At 38.9% G+C, this 16,764-nt stretch overlaps 1 long non-coding RNA gene across 1 annotated transcript; it reads left to right on the top strand.

Moving 5' to 3' along the window:
• Nucleotides 1–13,959: 13,959 nt before the first annotated feature.
• LOC124260270 lies at nucleotides 13,960–15,810 on the top strand. Its single transcript, XR_006894045.1, has 4 exons — nucleotides 13,960–14,039; nucleotides 14,551–14,584; nucleotides 14,886–14,967; nucleotides 15,738–15,810. It is a non-coding gene; the product is annotated as an uncharacterized LOC124260270 (long non-coding RNA).
• The last annotated feature ends 954 nt before the right edge of the window (nucleotides 15,811–16,764 follow it).

Genomic DNA, 16,764 nt, shown 5'->3' with positions numbered 1-16,764 from the left:
TCGATTCCCTATATGGCTATGATGTGAAGCTCATTTCTGGTGTCCCCAGCCGTGATATTGCTGGAATATTGCTAAAACCGGCGTATAACTCAACTCACTCACTCATCAATATTGGCCTGTTTCGTTAAGAGGCTCTGGGTATTATGACTAACAGATCCAAAGTGCACACAACACGCTTCTCCCGTCCGCCGTAGCTACACACAATTCTATTCCAATGTTTAACATTACACAATATTTCACACATGCATATCCTTTTCACATATCCTCTGATCTTCGTTCCTTTGATGCAGGTAAGAACACACACGACAACGTCGATCACAGTTGTAATAAAAACTCTTTCATTAAAACGCATGCACCCTATCCTTGCTTTCCGCGGGCCGGTGGGGTAGCCTAGTGGTTAAAGCTTTCGCTCATCACGCTGAAGACCTGGGTTCAATTCCCCAGTTAGTACAATGTGTAAAATCAATATCTGGTGTTCTCCGCCCTGATATTGCCGGAATATTGCTAAAAGTGGCGTAAATCTAAACTCACTCCTCACTCATTCTCTGAAGGGTAAGGGGGCGGTGGGGTAGCCTAGTGGTTGAAGCGTTGGCTCGTCACGTCGAAGACCCGGGTTCGAATCCCCACATGGGTACAATGTGTGAGGCCCATTTCTGGTGTTCCCCCGCCGTGATGTAGCTGGAATATTGCTAAAAGCGGCGGAAAACCAAACTCAGTCAGTCAGTCTTAAGGGTAGGAAAAGTGGTTTAAACATATTTTGATTCATTTGAATGAATTGGCATTGGCGTACAATCTTTACAGCTTATGCTAACACCGCTCCTATACATCATATAATACACAATGATATGAAGGATGTGACGTCATCGATATTGACTATTATATGAATAATATATGTTGGAAAAGTTACTGTAACCCGTGAGGATCTAGATTGGACTTGGTGTTCAGCAACCCATGCTTGTCGTAAGAGGCGACTGACGGGATCTGGTGGTCAGGCTCGCTGACTTGGTTGACACATGTCATCATATCCCAATTGTGTAGATCGATAATCCTGATCACTGGATTGTCTGGACGAGTCTCAATTATTTACAGAAAATCATCACATAGCTGGAATATTGCTGAGAGCGGCTTTGCACAACAACGACAACAACAACCACTGGTTTTCAGTCATCCATTCAGATAACTGTCACAACTATTTACACCAAACTGAATCTGTTTCTGAGGATAACCGATATTGAGCGTTTTGTTGCCCTGACATTTTATATTATACATATGACAAAGTTTGGGTCAAGTTTTTATGCAATATTTCATTGAATACATTGGGGCGGTGGGATAGCCTAGTGGTTAAAGCGTTGGCTCGTCACGCCGAAGACCCGGGTTCGAATCCCCACATGGGTACAATGTGTGCAGCTCATTTATGGTGTCCCCAGCCTTGATGTTGCTGAAATATTGCTAAAAGCGGCGTAAAACCAAACTCACTCACTCACTCATTGAATGCATTACTATGCAAGACCGTGTAGATGCTGTAGGACACTCAGCTTCAGTTTTATAATTTCATTTTCCTAGTTCGATTTGTTTGGGAACAGTTACAAACAGCTGGCTCTCACAATAGAATCATAGTGCTGTAAACATATTCGGTTTGTATCCGACTTCACGAATTCGAGAACGATTACTGGACGATGGCTGGACATATTACTAGCGCTTCGAACAGAAGTTCGTATGTTGGTCAAGTCAAAGAAAGCCGTTAATCTCTTTCAGGTTGGGTTATCCTTGTGGGTATAGCGTTAGTGGGGTTTTTTTTCGTTTTTTTATTGTTTCGAAACGCTGGAGCGGTTTTTACAGTTCCCAACATAAAGGGCCAGTTGTCCCCATGGAGATGCCTACTTCTTGTCTTAATAGCATTTATCATGGGGTTCTTGAGAAGCATGTAAAAGTTGGTATTGAAGTATAAGACAAAATATTATGGATGTCAATTTCTTCTTTATTGTGAATACAACGTTTCTGGTCTTCGAAATCAACAAGTGTTTTATTCTGTATGGTTTACTTGTACATACGCTGCAATATCAACATAAACATGTTTCTTGTGTTAGGAAATAGTCACTGCCCAAAATGTACAGAAAACGTTCTAATAATTCTTTGTCCATGTATACGGGATATATGATTCGCATAGTGGCTTTTACTCGCTTTCCATCTTTCTATTATTGGTGTACGGTTGGAAGACACTAAAAGCGTCTGTAGTTATCTCTGTAGTTATTTAATTAATGCGAAATTAATTTTGTCACCATAGCTGACATTATACGCTCATTCCGAAATGACAGATGGACGTTGCAGTTAAATATTACCACGTCTTGAATCGGAATCCATATTTAAGATGCACACACTCAAACCCGAAACTGAATTATGAACTTGATCAGTTTCGAATACAATGAATATGCCTCTTGAAGATTTTTGGTACCTTCAAATTTATTAGGGTCAGGAAGGTTCCAACAGACACATGCAAGTTTGTTCACAGCTTTAAGTTCATCTGAGCAATTTCATTTTGTTTTTTCCATGCTTGTTCAGGTATACACTTAACATGACTTTGCGTGTGTGTGTGTGTGTGATGTGCACCTCCGTTTATATAATCGGTGAAAAAACATGTTCACTTGTGGGTCAAAATTGCGAAATGTAGACACCAAACGCTGGAGCGACTTGTACAGTTCCCAACATAAAGGGCCAGTTGTCCCCACGGAGATGCCTACTTCTTGTCTAATGTTTTATCAGTATTCACCATGAGGTTCTTGAGAGGCATATAGAAGTTGGTATTTAAGTATAAGACAAAATATTATGGATGTCAGCTTCTTCTTTATTCTATGCCCAACGTTTCTGGGCTTTTCCTTGCCCCTTCGTCAGGCAAATAGTGTATACAATAAGGAAGAAGTTGACATCAATAACATTTCGTCTTATAGCATTCAGCATATTTTTGATAAATTACCTGATTTAGACTTCTGACTTTGTCGCTGTGTGGAGTATATCGCTGACCTTGTGTGCTGGTAGTTATCCTATGATTTCTGGACATGTTAAAGTTGTCTTTGTCGATACACCATTCTATGGTTTTCAGTTAACTATCATCATGACTGAAGTGACTTAAACAAACTGGATATCTCCCAACATCGCCCAATACAACACGAGTTTGAATAAATTTAGAAATATTCAAACACCTTTTAAAGAATATACTTTGAACTTTCTCATTATCTCCTCTATACGTGAAACCATATAATAATATAGGCATTACTTTGGTATCAACTATTTTCTGAACTTCACCAAATGGGAGTGAAGGATAAACTTTATTCAAGTTTTAAACTGGGAACAAAGAATTCCTACCTTGAACTGAAAGATTTTTACAAGCCTTAGACCAAACTAAACTTAAGGAAAATACATTATTCTAACCTCTTTATCCGAATAAAACCACTTCTCTACGTTCTTTAAACACCCACCATTTCGAAACACTATTATATTTGATTTATCTAAGTTAACCTCTAAACCCCACTTCAAAAAATAATTATGTAAGAAAACTATCTTTTTGCTGCAACCCATTAACTGAATTGTCTACCAACACTACGTCATCGGTGAAAGAGCAAACAACAACAACAAGAGAATATCTTCAATTTCTTCAGTGATAAAAATACCTCTTAAACTACTATTTTTAAATGCTATGCCCAACTCGTTAATGAAGAGAGTGAATAAAACTGGGTTTAACATACAGCCTTGACGAATGCCGCAAGACGTTGAAAACGATTCAGTTTTATACCTATTCATTGCTATATAAGCTTGAATGACATACTATATTGTCTAATTCTAAAGATGATCAGTATTAAAGTAAACGTAGTAAGTATAATGCTTTACTCAAATTCTAACAATGATCATTAATTAAACATAGTGTGTATACTGTCCTACATTCTAATGCTGATCACGAACTATAGTGAACATAATATGTAATTTTAGATTCTAAAGATTATCAGTTATGACGTTGAAGAAAGTACAATGTATATGTATACTGCATTGAACAGACGCTCAGTATCTACAACAAGCATAGTATGTATGGGGTTTTTTCATTCTTATATTCTGCCGCCATATAGCTGGAATATTGCTGAGTTCGGCGTAAAACTGTTTAAACTCACTCACTCACTCTTATATTCTGATTGGTAATTTAGGTAAATGTATGTATGTTTTGCATCTTAATGATGATTGGCAATTAATGTGAATATGGTATGTATGGTTGACTTTGTAAAGATGATCAATAATTAAATCAAACATAGTATTTATGATTTACATTCTGAAGATGATTCGTAATTTTAAGTATTCATCTTAAAATTAGTCAACTTCGGAGGACTAAGTGTTACATTTATTAAATAGTGTGATTAATTCTGTCGACATTTTGTCGAAATATGGTATTTGCCAACGTACTTATTCAAATGTATCACACGATGTCATACATCATTTTCAAGAATATTGCTAAAATACTCAATAGGTTATTCTGGGTGTCTTTTGTTATTGTTTTACAATATTTTGGCATTTTCGGTCATTTGTTTTCATGCAATAAAATTCACGTTCTTTTGAAATTAAAATTTAATGATTTAATGAAATTCATCTCCAATAAGATCAGAGTTATAAAACGAATACAAGCTCTGTCCTCTGGGGCTGTTTGACCAACCGGCAACTCTTTTCTTTTGGCATTTTTATGGTTGCTTGTGAGAAAGTCAAGTAAACGTTTTGATACATTATCATTTAAATAAAAACAAATAATAAACAAATAAAACATATTTTTGTTCAAAGGTTTGAAATTCTTCAAGATAAGAACAATAATAAAATATTTTGGAGGTTCATAAAATTTTCACTTAAATTTGCAGAACGTGTCCTTCATAATCGGAGTCATGTTTCAGAGCATCCAAGATATTTTTACGAAATATGTCTGTGTAAAGAAGGAACACAACTATTGAGAAGTTGCATTATGAATTTCAACCATGGAAAGGAAATAACAACCTTTACCTTTTCCCATTATATAGTTGTACACAAACCAAACAGTGGAGCTGTTCATGTAACTTTGCTCTGTATTTGTTAAAGGCACAATTTCAAACATTTGCTATAATATTTTGGCCTGTATTATATATATTTGGGCATATGCACTCACTTTAGCCTCCTATTGATGAAATTAAAGACTTATTATCCCTTGTTCGAAGCTATTGATTTAATATTGTAATCTAAATGCGTAATGTTTTTGGGAATACATTATGTGGTAGCTTCCCTGAGGACTAATAGTTGGTATTATTGAGAGAAATGTATTATTTATTTTTAGAGAAGTGTGATTTGAAATAGTGACTTTAAGGTTCTCTTCCTAATTCCCCATACGCCGTGTAATTTGGCGTTGACAAAGATCCATTTTGATCCCAAATCAATTTCTACAATTGCCGAATCTCTTAAAAACGGCGAAACTTCTCAAATCCAAAAGAACCAACACCTTACGTAACTTAGCAAAATATATTAGAATTGTCCTCAAAAAGCTCCAAATAAAAATCTAATTTGCAACATTTACGCTGAGTTATACTAGATCTTTGTATATGTATTATAAGTAATGATGAAGGCATTTATTTTATTCATTTGCATTTATTTCAGATTAGTTCAGTGCATGCCCCAGTAAAGCCACCGAAAACTTGCGTGAGTGATCAAATTGAATATGTCTGCCAAATGACGTATTATAAGCCTCGCGCTCATGAGTCATGGCTTCTACGCACGCGTCTTGAGCAAGCTGTTTCCCGACGACACTGCAGCGTGTGCTTTGTCCTAGTTAACTTTTGAATTCCTTTTTTTATTACGCTGGTCCAGCTGTTCACAGTTTTGGAAATAATCCAAGTAGTTGCCAGGGCCCCGTTCCTCAAAACGATCGTAGCGCTAAGACGATCGTAAGCCCCATACTTTAACATAGACTTACGACTGTCGTAGAGCAAAGATGATCGTAACCCCAATACTTTAACATAGACTTACGACTGTCGTAGCGCTACGATCGCTTTGAGGAACGGGGCCCAGGATCCTAATAATATAGACTTGCTATATGCTTTATCTCACGAGTGAGTGAGTTTTACCGCGCTTTAGCACAATAATGCACTGCGAGGGCCTTCACACAACGTACCCGAGGAAATTGGCGTGACGAGCGAACATTTTAACCACTAGGTGACTCCACCTCCCCCCAAACAAATTCAATTTTCAGTTATCTTTTTATTTTTCAGAAATCTTTTCTCTCGTATCGAAATAATGTATAAAATATTCGAATGGTTTTAAAAACATCATTTTTTTCGACAAAATACACAAAAATTTAATTGAATAGAAATGATAGTTGTTTTGTACATCATAAAAGGCCCCTTGATCCCTAGAGGACTTTGAGTAGTATACAAACATGCTGGTATATGTATAAGTTTATACCTCATTGTGTCATTGTTACTCCAGTCAACTCCTTGCTATCACGTCCTTCTATGGCTGAAGTAACGTGATAGTAACGGCGGGGAACACCAGGAATGGGCTTCACTCATTGTACCCATGTGGGCAATCGAACCCGGGTCTTCGGCGTGACGAGCGAACGCTTTAACCACTAGGCTACACAATCGCCCCTCGAGACAAAGAGTTCCAGTAAAAAATCACAAAGCAAGTTCACCAACACTGTATAGGGTTCGAGTTATCTATTCGATGTATGAATTTACGCGCGGGAAGTAAAGTTCGAGATATAAGAGTTAAAGAGTTTTGTGGCATCTAAAAGAATATGGTAGTCGGTACGTTGCTGAAACTGAAAGGAAAATGTCTTATTGCTAAACGCAATATTTATGACGGAATAGTTTCGAATATCATATTTAAAACAATATACTGATCTTTGGTGTCATCGTTTTTAGGGGACCCCAGTGTTCGGGTTTATCGCGTGCAAGTTAATGTAGTTAAATACTTTTTATTATATTTTAAAGAATCGGGTAGACTGAACGATGCTAAGACGGAAAGCAAACTGTCTAAAAGCTAAAAGCAGTATTTTACGACAGAATAATTTCGTTTGCTTGATCATACAATAGTTATTATATCAGTAAAAAATAAGGTGAGATGGGGTGAAATTGGGTTTTTACGTCGTGCTTGAGAATATTTCGCTCATATGACGACGTGCATGCGTGTGTATGTGTATGTGCGGCTGCTTGTACTAGCCCTGACATCAACTGGTTTTATAGTGCTAGCCCACTGAGATACCATGCCGCAGTGAAGCATGAATACCCCACTCAGACACATTATACTGACCCCGAGCCGACCAGTCCTTGTTGTACCCATTAATGCCGAGCGCCAGGTAGGGACCAACAAGCACCATATTTTAACGTCTTTTGGTATGACGCGGTCGGGGATCGAACCCGCAACCTTCCGCTCTCCGGGCGGACCCTCTAACCACTACACCACGGAGGCGGTGTATTAAAAAAATAATAATAAGCTGACCTTGCTTACCGTCGTTCATCAGGTGACGTATCGATTGACTCGCGGGAGGCGCGTCGAATATGTTTCACATCTGTGCTTCAGAGCAGGGGTCCTATGAATTTCGACAGCAACATCTGTGGAGTTTCGCTTCATCCCCATCTTTTGCCACGCCAACTTCACTTGGATTTACGTAGGTTGATCAAACGTATGCTACTTGTGCCACAGAAACGAATTTGAAATCATGACACGTCTACAGAAACAAATGCCATATTATTTCAAAAACATTTCAAAATTAAAATTGTTGAAACTAATTTCCAACATGTTCAGTTTTCTCCAGATTATTATAACGCACACATTCAGTTTTCAATATTTTCTGGTTGAGGGTGGGTATTGCAGAGAATTTTCATATGCGAGTTGGTATTGCGATGCGAAAGCATGTATTGCGATATGTATTGCAATATATTGCATGAAGTATTTTTAAACAAAAACTACTTATAATCGAGGTAATGCTTGATTTATAGAGCAAATACACAGCAAAATCACTATGCTTCATTAAGCTTTAATAACAACTTTTATTCATGATTAAAAATAAAAATGTGAATAATATTTGGCACAAATGAAAAAGGAAATATCCGAAGATTTCCGAGTGTTACGAAGTTTTCCGAATGCAAGTCAAAATACCGGTTTTCGATCAGCGTATCGCAATACGTATCGTTTTCATGTCTGAACCGGTAAATACCGGTAAACCGGTTATATTGCATGAAGTAGAATTGTAAAAACACAGGAGTGAGCTTGGAGGAATTATATTGCGCAGCCCTAGCATACAAGAAGCCTCAACCTGAATCCTCCGTCTTATCCAACATGGTTGCAAAATACAGCGGAGATTTTTTGTTGGTATTCTCAATACACACAGCACCCTCTCTTTACAACTTTCAGACCGCCTCCGTGTAGTGGTTTAGAGCGTCCGCCCGAGAGCGGAAGGTGTTTCGTGCGTCATACCAAAAGACGTTAAAATATGGTACTTGTTGGTCCCCGCCTGGCGCTTAAGAGTCGTCGGAGTCAGTATAATCTGTCTGAGTGGGGGTATTCATGCTTCACTGCGGCATGGTATCTCAGTGGGCTAGCACTATAAAACCAGCTTGAGTCTGGGCTAGTACAAGCAGCCGCACATACACATACACACACATGCACGTCGTCATATGAGCGAAATGTTCTCAAGCACGACGTTAAACCCAATTTCACCTCACCTAACCTTACCTCACCTCACCTCACCTCACCTCACCTCACCTTACAACTTTCATGGAAGTCTGAAACGTTAAAGTCTCCGTCACTTTATACGTTCTCTCCAATTCACATAGCACCCTCTCTTTACAACTTTCATCAATTCACATCCCCCTACACTGGGCAACTTTCATGGAAGTCTAAAACGTTAAAGTTTCCGTCACTTTATACGTTCTCTCCAATTCACATAGCACCCTCTCTTTACAACTTTCATGGAAGTCTGAAACGTTAAAGTCTCTGTCACCTTATACGCCCTCTCAATTCACATAGCACCCCTATCTTTACAACTTTCATGGAAGTCTAAAACGTTAAAGTCTCCGTCACCTTATACGTTCTCCTCCAATTCACATAGCACCTATCTTTACAACTTTCATGGAAGTATAAAACGTTAAAGTCTCTGTCACCTTATACGTTCTCTCCAATTCACATAGCACCCTCTCTTTACAACTTTCATGGAAGTCTAAAAACGTTAAAGTCTCTGTCACCTTATACGTTCTCTCCAATTCACATAGCACCCTCTCTTTACAACTTTCATGGAAGTCTAAAACGTTAAAGTTTCTGTCACCTTATACGTTCTCTCCAATTCATAGCACCCTCTCTTTACAACTTTCATGGAAGTCTAAAACGTTAAAGTCTCCGTCACCTTATACGTTCTCTCCAATTCACATAGCACCCTCTCTTTACAACTTTCATGGAAGTCTAAAACGTTAAAGTCTCCGTCACCTTATACGTTCTCTCCAATTCACATAGCACCCTATCTTTACAACTTTCATGGAAGTCTAAAACGTTAAAGTCTCTGTCACCTTATACGTTCTCTCCAATTCACATAGCACCCTCTCTTTACAACTTTCATGGAAGTCTAAAACGTTAAAGTCTCTGTCACCTTATACGTTCTCTCCAATTCACATAGCACCCTCTCTTTACAACTTTCATGGAAGTCTAAAACGTTAAAGTCTCTGTCACCTTATACGTTCTCTCCAATTCACATAGCACCCTCTCTTTACAACTTTCATGGAAGTCTGAAACGTTAAAGTCTCTGTCACCTTATACGTTCTCTCCAATTCACATGGCACCCTCTTTACAACTTTCATGGAAGTCTGAAACGTTAAAGTCTCTGTCACCTTATACGTTCTCTCCAATTCACATAGCACCCTATCTTTACAACTTTCATGGAAGTCTAAAACGTTAAAGTCTCTGTCACCTTATACGTTCTCTCCAATTCACATAGCACCCTCTCTTTACGTTCTCTTTCATGGAAGTCTAAAACGTTAAAGTCTCTGTCACCTTATACGTTCTCTCCAATTCACATAGCACCCTCTCTTTACAACTTTCATGGAAGTCTAAAACGTTAAAGTCTCTGTCACCTTATACGTTCTCTCCAATTCACATAGCACCCTCTCTTTACAACTTTCATGGAAGTCTAAAACGTTAAAGTCTCTGTCACCTTATACGTTCTCTCCAATTCACATAGCACCCTCTCTTTACAACTTTCATGGAAGTCTAAAACGTTAAAGTCTCTGTCACCTTATACGTTCTCTCCAATTCACATAGCACCCTCTCTTTACAACTTTCATGGAAGTCTAAAACGTTAAAGTCTCTGTCACCTTATACGTTCTCTCCAATTCACATAGCACCCTCTCTTTACAACTTTCATGGAAGTCTAAAACGTTAAAGTCTCTGTCACCTTATACGTTCTCTCCAATTCACATAGCACCCTCTCTTTACAACTTTCATGGAAGTCTGAAACGTTAAAGTCTCTGTCACCTTATACGTTCTCTCCAATTCACATAGCACCCTCTCTTTACAACTTTCATGGAAGTCTAAAACGTTAAAGTCTCTGTCACCTTATACGTTCTCTCCAATTCATATTCACACTTTCATGGAAGTCACGTTAAAGTCTCTGTCACCATCACTCTCAATTCACATATATATCATCACACTGAGCAACTAGAGTAATCTACGCTTAAAACAAACTGACGGATGGAACAAACCGTTTATTTTGACCTGACCAACTGTATATTATAGTCGAAATACTTATATACTATAAACACTATATACATACTAACATTTGTATAGCGCCGATATCCAGCTCAGCTGCTCAAAGGCGCTTTGTTAGTTTTACGGTTATAGCGAACTATAATTAGTAGTCTTTTGGGGTTCGTTATAATGGTAGTTAACGGTAACATATGTACTAATATATGTGCATATTGTCGTGTGACGTGCATATCTGCATCTTCATACTTGCAGTTGTAGGTACCGTTATCTGAATGTATGATTATATACTCATGCCAATAATGGTTGTCACCCCCTTCAATGTTTTTAATTGGAGGAGGGTGTGTGGTGTGTGTGGGGGTTGGGGTGGGGAGGGGGGTGACAACCATTATTGGCATGATTATATATAAAGCTTACTCTTTTAATCGATAAGCATCCTGAAGCCCAGCGCAACCTGTCTGGATGGAAGTCAGGCGCTATAGAAATACATTATTATTATTATGCCTTTGTAGGGAAATGTGTTATAATGTTTCTTTACGGAAATATATACTGTTTAAATCATTAGACGAAAATTTTGTTCCAACCCATCAGTCAAAAATAATCTAATTTCCTAACAAACCTTACATGCGCCATCAACTAGTAAATCTGGTACCCGTGAAGATGCGAGTTACAATTGGTCTTCAGCAACCTGTTCTTGTCGTAACGGGCCCGTGAAGATCCGGGGTAGAATAGGTCTTCAGCAACCCATGCTTGCCGTACAAGGCGACTATGCTTGTCTTAAGGGGCGACTAACGGGATCGGGTGGTCAGGCTCGCTGACTTGGTTGACACATGTCATCGGTTCCCAATTGCGTTGATCGATGCTCATGCTGTTGATCACTGGACTGTCTGGTCCAGACTCGATTATTTACAGACCGCCGCCATATAGCTGGAATATTGCTGAGTGCGGCGTAAAACTAAACTCACTCACTCACTCTTGTCGTAACGGAATCGGGTGATCAGGCTTCCTGACTTGGTTGACACATGTCATGGTATACCAATTGCGTAGATTGACGCTGTTGATGTTGATCACTCAATTATCTGGTTCAGACTCGGTTATTTACAGACTGCCACCGTACGACGGCGTTAAACAACAAACAGAAAAAGAAAAAGTAAGTCTGTGAATATGGTTTTGTGGTCATTGTTCCAATATTGCAATAACTCAGATATGAATACATGACACCTGATGAAGGAGCAAGAATTAGCTCTGAAACGTCGTGTATAGAATAAAAAAGAAGTTGTCATCCATAAAAAAGTGTCATGTCTTCATGTTCATGCAACTTGTAAATGCCTTTCAAAAACTTAACTCAGATATGGGCTTCATTCATATGATGAACCACACCCGTTCCTTACGAGCGAAAAGCAGGGCTTCAACAACTGTGCTATCTTATCTCCCTCTACCCCGCACAAAACCCATCAATAATCAGTTTTCAAACAAAATTTGACACGCAATAGGCAGCCGATGACGAATGACAAGGTTTGAAAGTCAAGTTGAAGGTCATCGAATATCCACGCCGTCAACTGCCACGAGGCTTTACGTCAGTGCGCCACGTGAGTTGGGCAGGCCTATATATACCACGTTCATCTTTCATTGTCCATAGCGTGTTCCAGAGACTCACTAGGTAAGTCTAGTCTTCTCCATTTTGATATCAACCAAAACGTGTTCTATGACAGTCAGCGGTTAATGTCATGGTCTTAACGTTGATACATTGTTTGTTACACAGACAGACAACTATATATCGTAATTGTTATCTGAACAAGAAATATTTTGAGATTTTAAAGTAATATTTCTAAGATTATCAGCAAATGAAGGTTCATTGCGACTTGAGTTGGGATGTGTTCAAGAAGTTTCGATTTTATCAGAAGGCCTTGAAATGTTTGACTCTTTCTTTTGTCAAACTGGATAACGGGTATTCAAGTTGTCCGTAGTTAGTTGCGCAGGGTTGTGTTTTATGGACGCTAAAGAAATGTTTGATTGTGGGTTCGAATCCCGTTTCGTCCTGACTGAGTTTCTAGGTTGATCAGTGTTATCCCGTTCTAATGGTGTCACCTAAATGGTGAAGGTCGCAGACCCGCATCACGTCTAGCTATTCTCCTGTATCAAGCTGACAAGTTTTAAACTTTACATACTCACTAACTCTTCACTCAATTAAATATTGCTATGCTGTACGAAAAAGTCTTTGAAAGTCAGAAAAAACAGTTGAAAAACATGAAACATATAGTATTTGTTATGGATGACAACTTCGTCTTGCTCTTTCATCACATGGATGCTGATGAAGGACAAGATCTAGTTTTGAAACGTCATGACAAAGAATAAAATATAAATACAATGTACAAATTAGCCATAAACAAGTGGCATTATTTATGTTATAATCGAGCAAGGCACGGTATTAATTCAACGCCGTATGTAATGAACTCTGAATATTTAGATTCACTTTGCTTTAATTGATTTCCAGATCAACAGTTACGTCAGTTACATATTTTGGTAACAGAAACGACAAAATCCTTTAACTGTTCACCTGAAATAATGCTACCATGTTAGTTATGTCTCGAGAATAAATATATTGTCTTCTACATAGTCGGTATTTCGTGGTAACGGACCTTGTTATATCCAGAGTAGGATGATATTTATTCTCAAAACCTTAAAGATGTTTTAATACCTGTGCCAACAAGATTCATCATAGTTACATCAGTTTTACATCTTCTGACAGTGAGCTTTCCTCACCCGGTACTCTGATACGCCGAAATGTAACAGATGCTGTTTAAATCGATGTCTGTGGTGTGGTTGTTTAAAAGAACTTTCCTCAAATGTTGAAAGGATATCTGAAACACTGTGCAAAACTTTGAATAACCCAGATCACTTACTGACAATTTGATACTAGAAGAAATTTTTATGGATAGACAACTTTTTTTATTGCAATAGATGTGTTTCGGTGTGGATTCTAACATATATGTCGAGCAAGTGGTGTAAAGGTGCTAGCATCTACACTAGATGCGACGTTTCGGTGAGGATGCTGAAACCGTTATGAAGCAAGTAAAGGAAGTACTCTTCACACCGAAACGTGCATCTAGTGCAAGAAAGAAATTGTCTATCCATTAAAATTGTTCCTCCTCATTGTACCAGTTTTTAAATGCCACTTAAAGAAGTCATATGATGCTATCTTGACTTTTCTCTTTCAGTTAAAGATGTCGTCATTCAGATTTTACGCAGTTGTCGCCCTTGTGTGCGTCTTCTTGGTCATCCAGACCAGCGCTGAGGTGAGTGTATATCCTTAATTCTGGCATTGTTGACGTTCGAATTCATTGTTATTTTCGACACACTAAATTAATCTTGATGCTACACAGAATATTTTACAACACTACGTTTTGGTATAATACATGAAATGAATGATGTATCCTCTCTCAGTCAGGTTACAAAATACAACATAATTATTTTGGCGATATTTCAGCAGGGGAACTGAAACGAATTTTGTTTGTACTTTTACATCTTCTGACGGATTTTCTTCCTGGGGATAGTGTCTTTGGCACCGACGTTTTAAATTACGTATGATATGCCATGAATGTTGATATTACCCATTCTCCTCTTTCTCAGTCGGTTATACATGATATTATATCATGTTTTGGTAATGATATGAGAAATTAAAATCTATGCATCCTGTCTCTGTAGGTGTAATCCATTTTGCATCCTCTCTCTGTAGGTGTAATGCATTGTGCAATCTCTCTCTCAGCTCATGTTCGGAAATGTACAACTCCAGTCTCTTCATTTCAGGCTCAAGACTTCGACAAGAGTCAGATTACCGAAGGTAAATATCTATAAATAATCTACCATTCACCTTAGGATAATAATCTAAAAGACTCGTGAAGATCCATGTTAGAATTGGTCTTCAGAAACCCATGCTTGTCATCAGTGGCGATTAACGGGATCGGGTGGTCAGGCTCGCTGACGTGTTTGATCCACGTCATCGTATTCCAATTGCGATGCTCATTATGTAAATCACTGGATCGTCTGGTCCAGACAAACAAACAAGAATGAAGACAGGATTGAATGAGCGAACGAACAAACGAATGAAAATCGTCTAATGTCATCTCATTAATTGTTCGCAGAAACCTTTGCGAACCTGAGGCAGAGGAGAGATGCTGGCCAGATCAATGAGGAGGACTTCAACACATATTCCGATCATCTCAGGTAAGTGTGTTTTTTTCAGACAAAAATGTCATTCATTTGTCATTTGATTTTTGTTAGAATCCATCAATCTAAGACACAGCACTCGCATTAGCGGCAGCACTTATTTTCTTCGACTTCTTGGGGTGGCTGGGTAGCCTAGTGGTTAAAACGTTCGCTCGCCACGCCAAAGACCATTTCTGTTGTCCCTCGCCGTGATATTGCTGCAATATTGCTAACAGCGGTGCTAACTAAACTCATTCACAAACTCTTCGACTTCTTTATAACGGGTCGGTGGGGTAGCCTATTGGTAAATCGTACACTCCTCGTGGGGGTACAATGTGTGAAGCCGATTATCGGTGTCCCCCGTCGTGATATAAGTGGAATATTGCTAAAAGCGGCGTAAAACCATACTCACTCTTCTTCATAAGAGCGTTAGTAGGTATAGTAGCATATATATTAAGATGATGACAGATCAAGGCACCTTATAATTCGGGTTGTCAAAAGAGGCGACTTAACCGAACGTGATGGTCAGGTTAGGGTGACCTAGCCAGACCATTGTCATAATATCAAGCAATGTTTGTCGGGTACAGAATCAATTATTATTAGGCCGCCGACATCCAATATTTATGTCAGCAATGAATGAACGAATGAATGAACGAACGAATGAACGAACGAATGAACGAACGAACGAACGAACGAATGAGGTTCTGTACACTTTATTCATAACTGTGGCATAATAGCGAGGAATGATTCACATGCTGTATTCTACAAGAACTGCTTCCTTCTTGCAGAAAGATAATGAAGTGAGAAGTACTCCTCCACTACCGGATTGAAGTCAAATGGACAAACGGTGACGCCACAAAAATAAACATTAGTTTAATGTAACCCTTGTGTGTTTGTTTTAATTACATCTTTGTTGTGGGGCGGTCGGGTAGCCTAGTGGTTAAGGCGTTCGCTCGTCACGCCGAAGGCCCGGGTTCGATTCCCAACATGGGCACATTGTGTGAAGGCCATTTCTGGTGTCCCCCGCCGTGATATTGCTGGAATATTGCTAAAAGCGGCGTCAAACTAAACTCACGCACTCACTCACTTTGTCTGTTGTAATTGTAACATGTTTCTTGCTATGCTGACTAAACTCCACACGTCGACATGGGTCGAATTTTGACAGTAATATCTGCGGGATGCCGCTTTATCCCCATCTTTTCCCACATTAAATTCACTTAGATTTACGTAGGTTTATCAAATGTATGCCTATGTGCTACAGAAACGAACTTGAAATCATGACATGTCATGAGAAAGAAAAGCCATATTGGTTCAAATATAGATTAAATGTGTTGAAAGTTATTTCCGACATGTTTGTGTACTTCACGCGTCTACATGGGTAGAATACCGCTTGTTGGATCGCGTCGTAGTGGCGGTGGGGTAGCCTAGTGGTTAAAGCGTTCGCTCGTCACGCCGACGGCCCGGGTTCGATTCCCCACATGGACACATTGTGTGAAGGCCATTTCTGGTGTCCCCGCCGTGATATTGCTGGAATATTGCTAAAAGCGGCGTAAAACTATACTCATTGACTACACAGATATAACAAGGTTGGAATAGTAATATTCATAAGAATGTACGTATATATTTACGTCTTCTTAACTCCAACCGTACTGAATTTTCATTCCGACGTAACACAAAAACAACAACAAATACATTGCTCATTTCACACACACACACGCACGCACGCACGCACATCACACACACACACACACACACGCACGCACACACACACACACACACACTGAAAATACACGCTTTGAAGTGAAAAGGTACAAT

Source organism: Haliotis rubra, unplaced genomic scaffold (assembly GCF_003918875.1).
Source record: "Haliotis rubra isolate DU_JTF1 unplaced genomic scaffold, ASM391887v1 Scf759, whole genome shotgun sequence".
In the NCBI taxonomy this organism is placed as follows: Eukaryota; Metazoa; Mollusca; class Gastropoda; order Lepetellida; family Haliotidae; genus Haliotis; species Haliotis rubra.
Note: the sequence above shows the minus strand (reverse complement) of the source record. Positions and strands in the feature narration are given on the sequence as shown.